General features: G+C 43.4%; 1 protein-coding gene across 1 annotated transcript in view; it reads left to right on the plus strand.

Moving 5' to 3' along the window:
* Window positions 1–12,775, plus strand: part of IQCA1 (IQ motif containing with AAA domain 1) — a 184,963-nt gene that overhangs the window by 21,830 nt on the left and 150,358 nt on the right. The gene's annotated exons all lie outside the window — the stretch shown is intronic.

The following is a 12,775-nucleotide window of genomic DNA, read 5'->3' on the forward strand; positions in this document are numbered from 1 at the left end:
GATCGTGTCTGTTTAGACATCTGTTGGAGTACGTGGGCTGCTCTGAAGCAGGGACAAGCTGTGAGCTGCTCACCAGTATCAGCTGTGGCCTCCACTCTGTTAATATCTGTTAGTATGCATGGCCAGGAGAATGGGTTTGCCCCAGTATAACTGCCTTCTCCTGGGTGATCTCCATGAAGTGAAGTGAAGTGGAAGTCCACTCTGTCTGACTCTTTGCAACCCCAGGAACTGTAGCCTGCCAGGCTCCTCAGTCTGTGGGGATTCTCCAGGCAGGAATACTGGAGTGGGTTTGCCATTGTCTTCTCCAGGGGATCTGGTGATTACTGAATCAAGAGTTGAACGGGTATATTCCTTAGTTATTACCACAAATTTAGCAGCTTCAACAGCACAACCCCGCTCCCTCAGTCTCTGTGGGTCAGGGGTCTGGGCTTGGCTGAGTCCTTTGCTCCAGGGCTCATAGGTGGCAGTCTGGGTGTTGGCTGGGGATGGGGTCTCACCTGAGGTTCAACTGGGGAAGAAACAGTGCCCAAGCTTGTGTGATTGTGGGCCAGATTCAGTTCCTGGTGGGCTGCCAGGCGGAGTGCGTCAGTCTTTTCCTCGTTGTTAGCTGGAAGTGACCCCCAGCCCCTAGCCACGTGGACTGTCCACATGGCAGCTGGGTGGGGTGGGGAGCACGAAAGTGGTGTGCATCAGCTTTGCCCTGATAGTGAAAGGGAAGGTCGCGCAGTCGTGTCGAACTCTTTGCGACCCCATGGACTATGGGGTCCATGGGATTCTCCAGGCCAGAATACTGGAGTGGGTAGCCTTTCCCGTCTCCAGGGGATCTTCCCAACCCCAGGGATCGAACCCAGGTCTCCCGCATTGCAGGCGGATTCTTTACCAGCTGAGCCACAAGGGAAGCCCAAGAATACTGGAGTGGGTAGCCTATCCCTTCTCCAGCAGATCTTCCCAACCCTGGAATTGAACTGGGGTCTCCTGCACTGGAGACGGATTCTTTACCAACTGAGCCATGAGGGAAGCTTTGCCCTAGTCCGATGGTAATCGGGGAGTTGTAGGGTCCTCTTAAGACAAAAGTGATGAAGGTCTTAGAGCAGTGCCCCAAGTGTGGGACCAAATGCTACTTTTTCTATATACAGTGATGTCGCTGATAAGGTCTTTTCATTTACTTTAAATCTAAAGTAAATTTATATTTAAATTTAGACTGTTCAAAGAAAATTTAAACCGTCTCATTTTTGGTTGATCGCAGAACCCACGCTCTGCTCTTGGATCACTTTTGTCCTGATCTGTTCTAAATGCCAGATGGTGTGATAAATCATTTTAGAATAGCGTACATTTTCCTCTGGGAGAAGGAAATGTCAGCCTGCTCCAGTATTCTTGCCTGGAGAATCCCATGGACAGAGGAGCCTGGTGGACTACAGTTCATAGGATTGCACAGAGTCAGATTGAAATGACTCAGCGTGCACACACGCTTTCCTCTGACCCCTCCTCCTGACTGCTCCACCTGCACGTTGGGTGCGTCATCTGTTGTCAGCACAGGATAGGAAACAGGCGTTATTTTGCTTGAGGAGGGGATTCACCACCGTGGTGCCAACGCCTGGAAGAGCATCTTTCCCTGGTGAAGGGGCGTGTGCCCACCGCACCTGTGTGCAGAGTCTCAGTTGTGGTGGCAAGCCTTTACTGTCTCAAAGAATATGCTGACTCATCCTAGAGGGGCATATGTGATTCGAGAAGTACCCTGATTTGATCACCTGCATTCTTGATTTCCCTTTCATCTTTGATTTTAAAAAACGAGTCCACATTTCTGTGGGGGATTGAGGGCCCCTGGGATCGCAGCTCCTCTTCTATTTCTTGGTTGGTGGGGCACTGTGAGCATCAGACTGGTGAGTCACTGCCAGCTGTTACAGATCTTTATGATTTTAAGACGGTGCTGGGTGGAATATTATTCAGCCATTGAAAGAGGGAAATCTTGACACATGCTACGACAAGGATGAACTTGGAGGGGGTTATGCTAAGTGAGACAGGCCAGTCACAAAAAGACAAATCCCGCACGCTTCCATCTTTATAGGGGATCTAAAGTTGTCAAACCTGTAGAAACGGGAACTAGAAGGGTGGATGCCAGGGCATGGTGGAGGGAAGCTAGCAGTTGTTCAATGGGTATAAATCTTCAGTTCAGAAAATAAAAAAATCTTTCCAAATCTATTGCACAGCAACATGAATATACTCAACACTACTGAATGATTTGCTTACAAATGGTAAAGGTAATACATTTTATGTTACATGTTTTTCACCACAGTTAAAAAAAATTTTTTTAGCTCACTGAGACATTGAAATGTATACTGAAATGGTTTTATATGAATCGTGACTATTCACATGTTAATACATGTCAAAAAAACTACAAGTTAAAAATTTAATGAGACACTGTATTTCACTGAATCTAAGATTTCATTCATTATAGGATACATCATGATGGAAAGTGAAAGAAAATGTTTGGGCAAATAAATCAAAACACCTCCTTTTTTGTAATACATATATCCCTAATTTCAGGTATGTTAAACCGTGAAACATGTATAGCTTAGCACTGGTAACAGAGGCAAGTTTTACCAGTCTTTTGGGGGAGGGAAGTTTTTTCAAGTTATAATTATATTAGAAGAGTTAGTATTGTTAAACGACCATACTCTCCTCTCTCTCTCTCTCTCTCTCTCTCTCTAGTTGCTAAGTTGTGTCTGACTCGTGTGACCCCATGGACTGTAGCCCACCAGGCTCCTCTGTCCATGGGATTCTCCAGGCAAGAATACTGGTGTGGGTTGCCCTTTCCTTCTCCAACGACCACACTACACAAGGCGATTTATAGACCTGGTGTGCATGCTGCACACTCAGTTGCCTCAGTCCAGTCTGACTCTTTGCAACCCTGTGGACTACAGTCCGCCAGGCTCCTCAGTCCAGGAGATTCTCCAGGCAAGAATACTGGAGCGGGTTGCCATGCCCTCCTCAGATTCAGTGTAATCCCCTATCAAATTACCAATGGCATTTTTCATAGAACTAGGACAAAAGTTTTTTTTTTTTTTAATTTGTATGGAATCACAAAAGACCTCAAATAACCAAAGCAATCTTGAGAAGGAAAAACAGAGCTAGAGGAATCGGACTTCCTGATTTCAGACTATGCTACAAAGCTACTATAATCAAAATAGCATGGTACTGGCACAAAAAAGACACATAAATCAGCAGAACAGGATAGAAAGCCCAGAAATAAACCCTTTATTTGACCATGGTCAATTAATCTATGACAAAGAGGCAAGAGTATAAATGGAGAAAAGACGGCCTCTTCAATAATTGGTGCTGAAAAAACTGGACAGCTACATGTGAAGAATGAAGTTAGAACATTCAGTGTGGGAGACCTGGGTTCGATCCCTGGGTCGGGAAGTTCCCTGGAGAAGGAAATGGCAACCCACTCCAGTACTCTTGCCTAGAAAATCACATGGACGGAGGAGCCTGGTGTCCATGGGGTTGCAAAGAGTTGAACACGACTGAGCAACTTCACTTTCACTTTTACCAGTGCAGGAGACACACAAGACATGGGTTCAGTCTTTGAATTAGGAAGATCTCCTAAAGAAGGAAATGGCAACCCGCTCCAGTATTCCTGCCTGGAGAATCCTTTGGACGGAGGAGCCTGGCGGGCTACAGTCCATGGGGTTGCAGAGTCAGACACAACTGAAGCAACTGAGCTGGCACATGCTAACACCATACACAAAAATAAGCTCAAAATGGATTAAAGACTTAAATGTAAAATCAAGTTATAATTACTGATAAGAGTGTGATGAGACGTTCATTCTCATATGTGGTGAGTTAAACTGTTTGAGCTTCTCTGAAAGAGGCAACACAATCATGAAAATATATCCTTCCCTCCAGTTCTATTTCTGTCTTAAGTAAATCATCAGAAATAAAGGTTTATGTGCATAGACATTTCCTACAATGTTGTTTTTATTAATGAAAAATTGGAAATAATCCTAGCATTCTCGAGTAGGGATGGAGTTAAATGATTTATGGTGGACTTGCATTAAAGTAATGATATGCCACCATTGACAAAATGTTAATGACTTATTTTTGATGTGAAAATGCTCAGAGTGAAAATATAGGATTTAGACTTACACATATAATATGAGTTAAACTAAATATGTACATATATCTATGCACACAAAAGAAAGTTTAAATCATGCTCCTTCTAAATGTCAGGACTTTGAAAGTTTTTGTTTTGATCGTGTTTTCCAAACTGTTTAAATTTTACTGCATCAACTGGGAAAAGACACATATTTAAAAATAAAAACAAATGGCCACAGAGGATTATCAAATTTTTCTTTTCAGATCTCTGAATTGTTTGATATATATACATAGGTGGACAGATAATGATACAAAATTATTTCTCTGTTCCACTCATTAGAGAAATACAGAGAAGAGATGTACTGATAAAAACAGTGGGTATCTCCAATTTTCTACTTCAGAAATTAAGCTAGCAGTCAGAAGATCCAATCTAAGATAATCTAAATTTAACATGAAATTTTATATAAGAAGCAGTTTTGACATAACCATTTCCATTTAATTTAATTCAGCCGACATTTACTAAAAACCTACGTGTAGTACACGAGAAACTTAGAGAATGGTCAAATGCTATTTTTCCATGGTAAAGTCTTAATGGCTTACACTGATACCAAATAAAGATAGAATTGCTTGTTTTTTATTGTAATTTTTCTGTTTTACTTTGCCGTTTATATTTGCTCAGCTTAAATAAAATAAGTCTGTTTTAATTTTTCAGCGATACAGAGTTTGGGCAGTGGAAACAGGACAGCTTGTCTGTTTTGTATTAAATGTGACTTTCTCCAGTTTTCTTTTTCTCCAAGCATGTCTTCTCTTGGTATTACGTGTTCTATGAAATTGTACACCATTGAGAAATGTATGGATCCAATTTTTAAAAGAATGGTATCTTCTGTTGGCTGGCTGATAACCATAAAAATCCATTACCCCAAATCCTAGGAATGTTTTCAATTAAGTCTATTTTCTACTATATCACTAATTAAGATAGTGCCTACTCATTTTAAAATTTCATTTTTCCATTATTTTATTTTGTTATGTCAATATATAAACTGTTGCCTTCTCTGATTAAAACAGTGTTTATATCTTTGTGGGAAGCCTGGCATATTTCCAGGGGTGACTATTTAGTAACTGAATCCAGAATTAGAGCAAAAGACATCATTATGTCCTTAGTTCCTGACCAAATGTTGCCTTTACCATTGCCATATAAATTATTTTTTGATATTGCCATTTTAAATATTTATATTCTAAAATCTACAAAGGAAAATAAATAGCACTCTAAAAATTCATGTGCAGTTATTTTAATTGGCAGAGGCAATGGAGTGGCTCAAGGAGGAAACTTAATGAATGTAATACATTTTCTTCTGTGGATCCCTTTGAAATAATGTGTCCTACTGCCATGACCGTGGCGTATTTTATGTTACCCTGAAGCTATCACTGTTTGCATTATAATAAAGAACACTAGGGGACACTTATTATAGAGGAGGAACTGACGCTTCGAAATACATCAGCTAAATCCTCAAAACACCATAAAGCCATGCTCATTTTCAAATTCTAACATGAAACAAGCTACATTATAGATGATTTTTTGGTCAATAAATTGAACTTCTTTCTTATTAACAAATCCCCAGGTAGGCGTTTGGGCGCCCAGTGAATGCTCCGGAAAGGCAGCTCTCTCCAGGGGCTCCCCTTGGTCCCCTGTCCTCAGACCTTCCAGGCTCCTCTTTGGGAACTGCTGTCAGAGCCAAAATGAACCGAGAACCAAAATGAAATGGTCTTTACGATCTCACTTGGATTTCAACCCCAAACCACAGTATCCAGCTTGGTTCTGTGCCATATTCATCATATTTGGCTCCAAATGACCTTTGGTTGTTTTCTAGACGTAAATGTACTAAAAAACAGATTTACTCTGATAAATGGGGGTTTGTTTTGCTTTGTTTTGTTGTTGTTCAGTTGCTAAGTCACATCCAACTTTTTGCAACCCCATGCACTGCAGCACACCAGGCTTCCCTGTCCTCCACTCTCTCCCAGAGTTTACTGAAACTCATGCCCGTCGAGTTAGTGATGCCATCCAACCATCTCATCCTCTGTCGTCCCCTTCTCCTACCGCGATCATCCCAGCATCAGGGTCTTTTCCAGTGAGTCAGCTATTTGCATCAGGTGGTCAAAGTATTGGAGCTTCAGCATCAGTCCTTCCAGTGAATATTCAGGGTTGATTTCCTTTAGCATTGATTGGCTGGATCTCCTTACAGTCCAAGGGTCTCTCAAGAGTCTCCTCCACACCACAGTTCAAAAGCATCAGTTCCTCAGCGCTCAGCCTTCTTCATGGCCCAACTCTCACATCCATACAAAGACTATGCAGCACTTAGTTTTGTTTTAGTTTTTAAATGTTTCCTAAGTGTCTGGGGGCAGCAGCATCTTAGAAATGGATGCATGTCTCTGCAGGCTTTGAAGGGTTGCTCAGCCAGATGGATGAAGAGACAGGCATCTTGATGGGCCCTCGGCCATGATGGCCGGGAGTGGAGACACTTTGAGTCACACACTCACCTGCGCTCCGAGGCTCTGTTTCTCCTTCTCTAGAAAAAGGATGGTGCCACCTATTTCCCAGAGCTGTTAGAAAGGCTTCTGGACCCAGCCTGGAGCTTGGACAGGTTGCCTTCAAGAAATGGTGGCTGATGTTTATCATCTTGGAGAATTACCTCATACTGTTATAATGACAGAATGATTTTGTGCAAAGGATGACTGTCAGGACCCGTGATGACTTTTCTATGTAACAAAACAAAATATTTCAAAATAAGTCATTGCCTAACAACATACACATGCCACTGATTTCAAAATAGAAACTTTTTTGGCCCTTGCTTTGTGCTGTTCATGTTACAGATCTGAGTTCTTGGCCTTCTTAATCGATAGAAATTGATAAGGTAGGAGGAGAAGTTCAGGCAGGGCTTTTTTGGGGCCCTGATGCAGCAAGGGGAGCAAACACAAGGAACAGGTTCCCTTGCTCACTCCCAGGGTTGGGGTAGGGGGTGTGAGCTGGTTCCTTATACGGGATGAGGGTAGGGGTGTGTCCAGGGATTGGGCTGGAGGGGTGGCCTAGGTGGTTTGCCAACCCCTAAGATGGTTGTGTGTTCAGGAAACATGCCCCCAGAACCTTGCTTTTGCTCTCTCTCATCTCTTCCGAGTATCAGGCTTCCCAGGTGTTCAGTTCAGTTCAGTTGTGCCCTACTCTTTGTGACCCCATGGACGCAGCACACCAGGCTTCCCTGTCTATCAGTAACTTCTGGAGCTTGCTCAAACTCATGTCCATAGAGTCTGTGATGCCATCCAGCCGTCTCATCCTCTGTCATCCCTTTCTCCTCCTGCCTTCAGTCTCTCCCAGCATCAGGGCCTTTTCCAGTGAATCACTTGTTCACATCAGGTGGCCAAAGTATTGGAGCTTCAGCATCAGTCCTTCCAGCGAATATTCAGGACTGATCTCCTTTAGGATGGACTGGTTGGATCTTGTTGTAGTCCATGGGACTCTCAAGGGTCTTCCCCAGCACCACAGTGGTAAAGGGGACGCAGTGCAGGAGACAGAGGTTCGGTCCCTGTGTTGGGAATGGAAATGGAGAAGGCAATGGCCACTCCAGTGTCCTTGCCTGGAGGATTCCATGGACAGAGGAGCCTGGTGTGCTGCTGTCCATGGGGTTGCAGAAAGAGTCAGACAGGATTTAGCGACTGAACAACTGCCTCAGAGTGGCAGTTGGGGGTATGGTCTTTCTGTGTCTTGCTGTCTGTGATTGACCACAACTGTACATGCACAGTTATTTTTAGTCCCTTTTCGTTGCTTTGTGTTTTGTTGCTGGAGGAGACTTGTCCAGGGGCAAGAACTGCCGCAAAGGGTCCCAGGTCCCAGCCTTTCTCATTCAGATTCATGAACTTGAAATTAGTCTGTTAACAGTATGATCTGGAAAAGCAGTGCCGTTGGAAAGCCCACAGGGTCCCAGTCTTAGGGCAGCTGCAGAGGGAGAATTCAGGAGATCCCTGGGGCAGTGGGTATCGCCCGCCATGTACTGTGTGTGTTATTCCAAGAAGATATTTGCAAAGCAGGGAAAGCAGTGATGCTGATAGAGGCGTGCATGGAAGGCTGTCAGATTCAGCAGGGGTATGAGCGTGGGGAGGACGCTCTGAATAACCTTGTGACTTAGAAGTCCAGCTCAGGAGGCTTTGGGGGGAAAAAAAGTCACCATTTTCTGTTAAATAGGATTTTACAGTCTGGTAACTTTAGTCTTTTTCCTTTTTTTTACTGAAGCGTAATTGACATGAGGCTCGTATTACTTTCAGGTGAGCATCATAGTGATTTCACATTTATACACATTTAAAAATGGTCACCCCACAAAGATTTTACAGTATAATTGACTACACTCCCTAGGCCTTACATTTCAGTCCTGTGACTTACTGTTTTATAACTGGAAGTTTGTATCTCTCTGTCCCTTTTGCCCGTTTCTCTCACCCCCATCCCTCTTCCCTCTGGCCACAGCCACTTTGTCCTCTGTTAACGAGGAGTCTGTTTCTGTTTTGATGTTCATGTGTTTTGATTTTTAGGTTCTACATGTAAATGGAATCATATGCTATTTGTCTTTCTTTGTCTAACTTTCACTTAGCATATTGCCCTCCAGGTCCCTTCCTGTTGCCACAAACTGCAAGACTTCATTCTTGTGTATCAGTTCGGTTCAGTTCAGTTCAGTCGCTCAGTCGTGTCCGACTCTCTGCGATGGCTGAGTAATATTCCACTGTGCGTGTATGTTGTATATATTCATCATCTGGATTCGTTTATCTATTGCGTGGACACTTAGGTTGCTTCTGTATGTCAGCTATTATAAATAATGCTTCAGTGAACATACATCTTTTTGAATGTTTTTGTTTTCTTCAGATCAGTACCCAAAATGAGGTTGCTGGATTGTACGGTGGTTCTGGTTTTAATTTTTTGAGAAATCTGCCCACTTCTTCATAGAGGCTGCACCAGTTTACATTCCAACATTGTACCGGGATTCCCATTTCTCCACATCCTCACTAATATTTATTATTTTTTTGTCTTTTTAATCACCAGTCAGACAGGTCTGAGGAGATACCTCATTGTGGTTTTGATTTTGATTTCCCTGACAATTAGTGATGTTGAGCATGTTTTTATGTGTCTCTGTTGGCCATCTGTATGTCTTCTTGGGAAAAATGCCTCTTGTCATCTGCTCATTTTTTTCAATCAGGCTGTTTGTTCTTTGCCATTAGATTGGACAAGTTCTTTATATAATTTGGACATTAACCCTTTATCAGGTATATAATTTGCAGATACTATCTCCCATTCAGTAGGTAGCCCTTTAGTTTTGTTAATCATTTCCTTTACTGTGCAAAAGCATGTGGTTCCATTGTTTATTTTGCTTTTGTTGCCTTTACTTAGTAACAAAACTTACTTACAGTTGTTGTTCAGTCACTACGTCGTGTCCAGCTCTTCGCAGCCCCATGAACTGCAGCATGCCAGGTTTCCCTGTTCTTCACTATCTCCTGGAGTTTGCTGAAACTCATGTCCATAGAGTCAGTGTTGCCTACCAATCATCTCGTCCTCTGTCACCTCCTTCTCCTCTTACCCTCAATCTTTCCCAGCTTCAGGGTCTTTCCCAATGAGTTGGCTCTTCGAATCAGGTGGTCAAAGTATGGGAGCTTCAGCTTCAGCATCAGTCCTTCCAATGAATATTCAGGGTTGATTGTCTTTAGGACTGACTGGTTGGACCTCCTTGCTGTTCAGGGGACTCTCAAGAGTCTTCTCCAGCACCACAGTTTAATAGCATCAATTCTTCAGTGCAGAGAGAGGTCCAAAATAATATTGTCCAGACTGATGTTAAAGAGTTTATCACCTATGTTTTCTTCTAGGAATTTTATAGTTTCAGGCCTTACGTTGAAGTCTCCAGTCTATTCTTGGGGCTTTCCTGGTGCCTCAGTGGTAAAGAATCTGCCTGCCAATGCAGGAGACTCAGGTTCAGTCCTTGGATTGGGAAGATCCCCTGGAGAAGGAAATAGTAACCCACTCCTTCCCTTGTAGCTTAGCTGGTAAAAAATCCGCCTGCAGTGCAGGAGATCCTAGTTTGATTCTCAGGTTGGAAAGATCTCCTAGAGAAGGCTACCCACTCCAGTATTCTTGGGCTTCCCCTGTGACTCAGCTGGTAAAGAATCTGCCTGCAATGCAGGCGACCTGGGTTCGATCCCTGGGTTGGGAAGATCCCCTGGAGAAGGAAATGGCAACCTACTTCAGTATCCTTGCCTGGAAAATCTCAAGGACAGAGGAGCCTGGTGGGCTGCAGTCCATGGGGTCAAAAAGAGTCAGGCACAACTGCGCAACTAACGCTTTACTTTAACCAGGATTCTTGCCTGGGAAATCCCACGGACAGAGGAGCCTGGTGGGCTCTAGTTCATGGGGTCACGAAAGAGTCAGACGAGTCTTAGCAACTAAACGACAGCAACAGTCCATGTTTTTTGCATGCGGAGTGAGACGGGGGTCCAGTTTCACTCTTTTGCATGTGGTTGTCCAGTATTCCCAGCAGCGTCTGTTGTAGACTTTCTTTTCTCCGTTGCATATTTGTGCCTTCTTTGTTGTAGATTAACTGGCCATATGTGATTGGGTTTATTTCCTGAAACTATTTGTTGTTATTCTTACTCTGCTTTATTCTTGCCGCAGGCCCCCAGGACATCCGAAACTCAATGAGGTAGAGGATTCTCTCCCTTTGGTCACCTGATCCCAGGGGTCTTTATCTGTTTTCTAGGGCAGGACATTTGCTTTTATTCATCTCAGATTTGGGCCCATTACAGAGGCCACTAATGGAGAAGAGAAGGGAAGGCCAGCCTACCCCGGTTCAGGTTCTGTGTCCACCACTTACTCCCGTGTGACCTGGGGAGGCGACTTGACTTCTTGGGGCCTAAGTTTCCACCTGTGCAAAGTGCAGATCGTGCTGGCACCAAGCTCCTGGATGTGAGCTAAAGGAACTAGTGCCCATAAAGCATTTGAAACAGTGTCTGACACATGAAGTGTTCCCTGTTAGTTTTTGAAATGGCTGGTCGTCGTGGGTTTAAATACATCATTCATGATTCAAAATGTTTATTCCGTTGCCATTTTTATCTGTTTAAGTTAGCCATGATCAAACTGGTTAATATCCCATTGTGGGCAAGATTTGGGATAAAAGGCCATTGTTTACTGCTGGCGGGGGGCTGGGCGTGGGAAATCAACCCTGCAGTCTCTTACCAGGCAGCTCAGCAATGTCTATTAAAATTACAAACGTGCAGGTTTTCAAAGTATGATCCATGATACCCATAAAAAGCCATTTTCACACAAAATAATTTAAGCCAGAAGAAATGCATCAGTGAAGAGATACAACAGAGCACAGAGGATTAAGAGCAGAGACTCTAGAGGTGCACGCTTCAGGCCAAACCGCAGTCTGCCACTTGCTGGCTGTGTGACTCGGGACAAGTTCCTTGACCTCTCTGTACCTCAGTTTCTGCATATATAAAATGAAGGTAGTAATGGTATTCATATGTTAGGCTGCTTATTTATTGTTAGAAATAAATTAATGAATATTTGCAAACCAGTCAAAATAGCATCTCAAAAACTGTAAGAGTTGTTGAAATGTTTATTTTAAAACATTTTTAAAGATGATAGGACACAAAAGTAACCAGTTAAGCTCCCACCACTACGCTAATCAGCTAACAGGCTCAACTGTGCTGTTCTAGCCCAACTGCACTTAATCAAACTTTACTAAAAATTTTAGAAATTAGATATAACAGGGTAGAAATTGCTTTATTTTTCATTGTGTTTCACTCATTGAAATTGTGGCATGGAGGTCAAACCAGTCAATCCTAAAGGAGATCAGTCCTGAATATCCATTGGAAGGATTGATGCTGAAACCAAAGCTCTGATACTTTGGCCACCTGATGCAAAGAGCCGACTTGTTGGAAAAGACCCTGATGCTGGGAAATATTGAAAGCAGGAGGAGAAGGGGATGATGGAGGATGAGATGGTTGGATGGCATCACCGACTCGATGGACACGAGTTTGAGCACATTCCGAAAGATAGTGAAGGACAGGGAAGCCTGGTGTGCTACAGTCCGTGGGGTCGCAAAGTCATACATGACTGAGCGATTGAAAAACAACAGCAAAAATAAAGATTAACCATAACTAAAGTATAAGCTACTGCTACTGCTGCTAAGTCGCTTCAGTCGTGTCTGACTCTGTGCGACCCCATAGATGACAGCCCACCAGGCTCCCCCATCCCTGGGATTCTCCAGGCATGAACACTGGAGTGGGTTGCCATTTCCTTCTCCAATACATGAAACTGAAAAGTGAAAGTGAAGTCGCTCAGTCCTGTCCGACTCTTAGCGACCCCATGGACTGCAGCCCACCAGGCTCCTCCGTCCATGGGATTTGTCAGGCAAAGTATAAGCAGAGGGCAAAACAAAGCCATCAGCTCTGACTCTCCACACATTCTTCACTCCACTTCTTGCTGGGTTCGTCTTTCTGAGTAAGTGTGTTTCTATAAACACAGGTAGATAAATGTAGGTGTGTTACTCTGAAATGAAATGCTGAAACAAAGGGCTTATTTTTGTAAACTGGGGAACACACATACACAGGCACACACAAGCATACACACGATCCTAAAACAGACCAACTGAAG

The sequence above is a fragment of the Capra hircus genome, chromosome 3, assembly GCF_001704415.2.
Source record: "Capra hircus breed San Clemente chromosome 3, ASM170441v1, whole genome shotgun sequence".
Lineage (NCBI taxonomy): Eukaryota > Metazoa > Chordata > Mammalia > Artiodactyla > Bovidae > Capra > Capra hircus.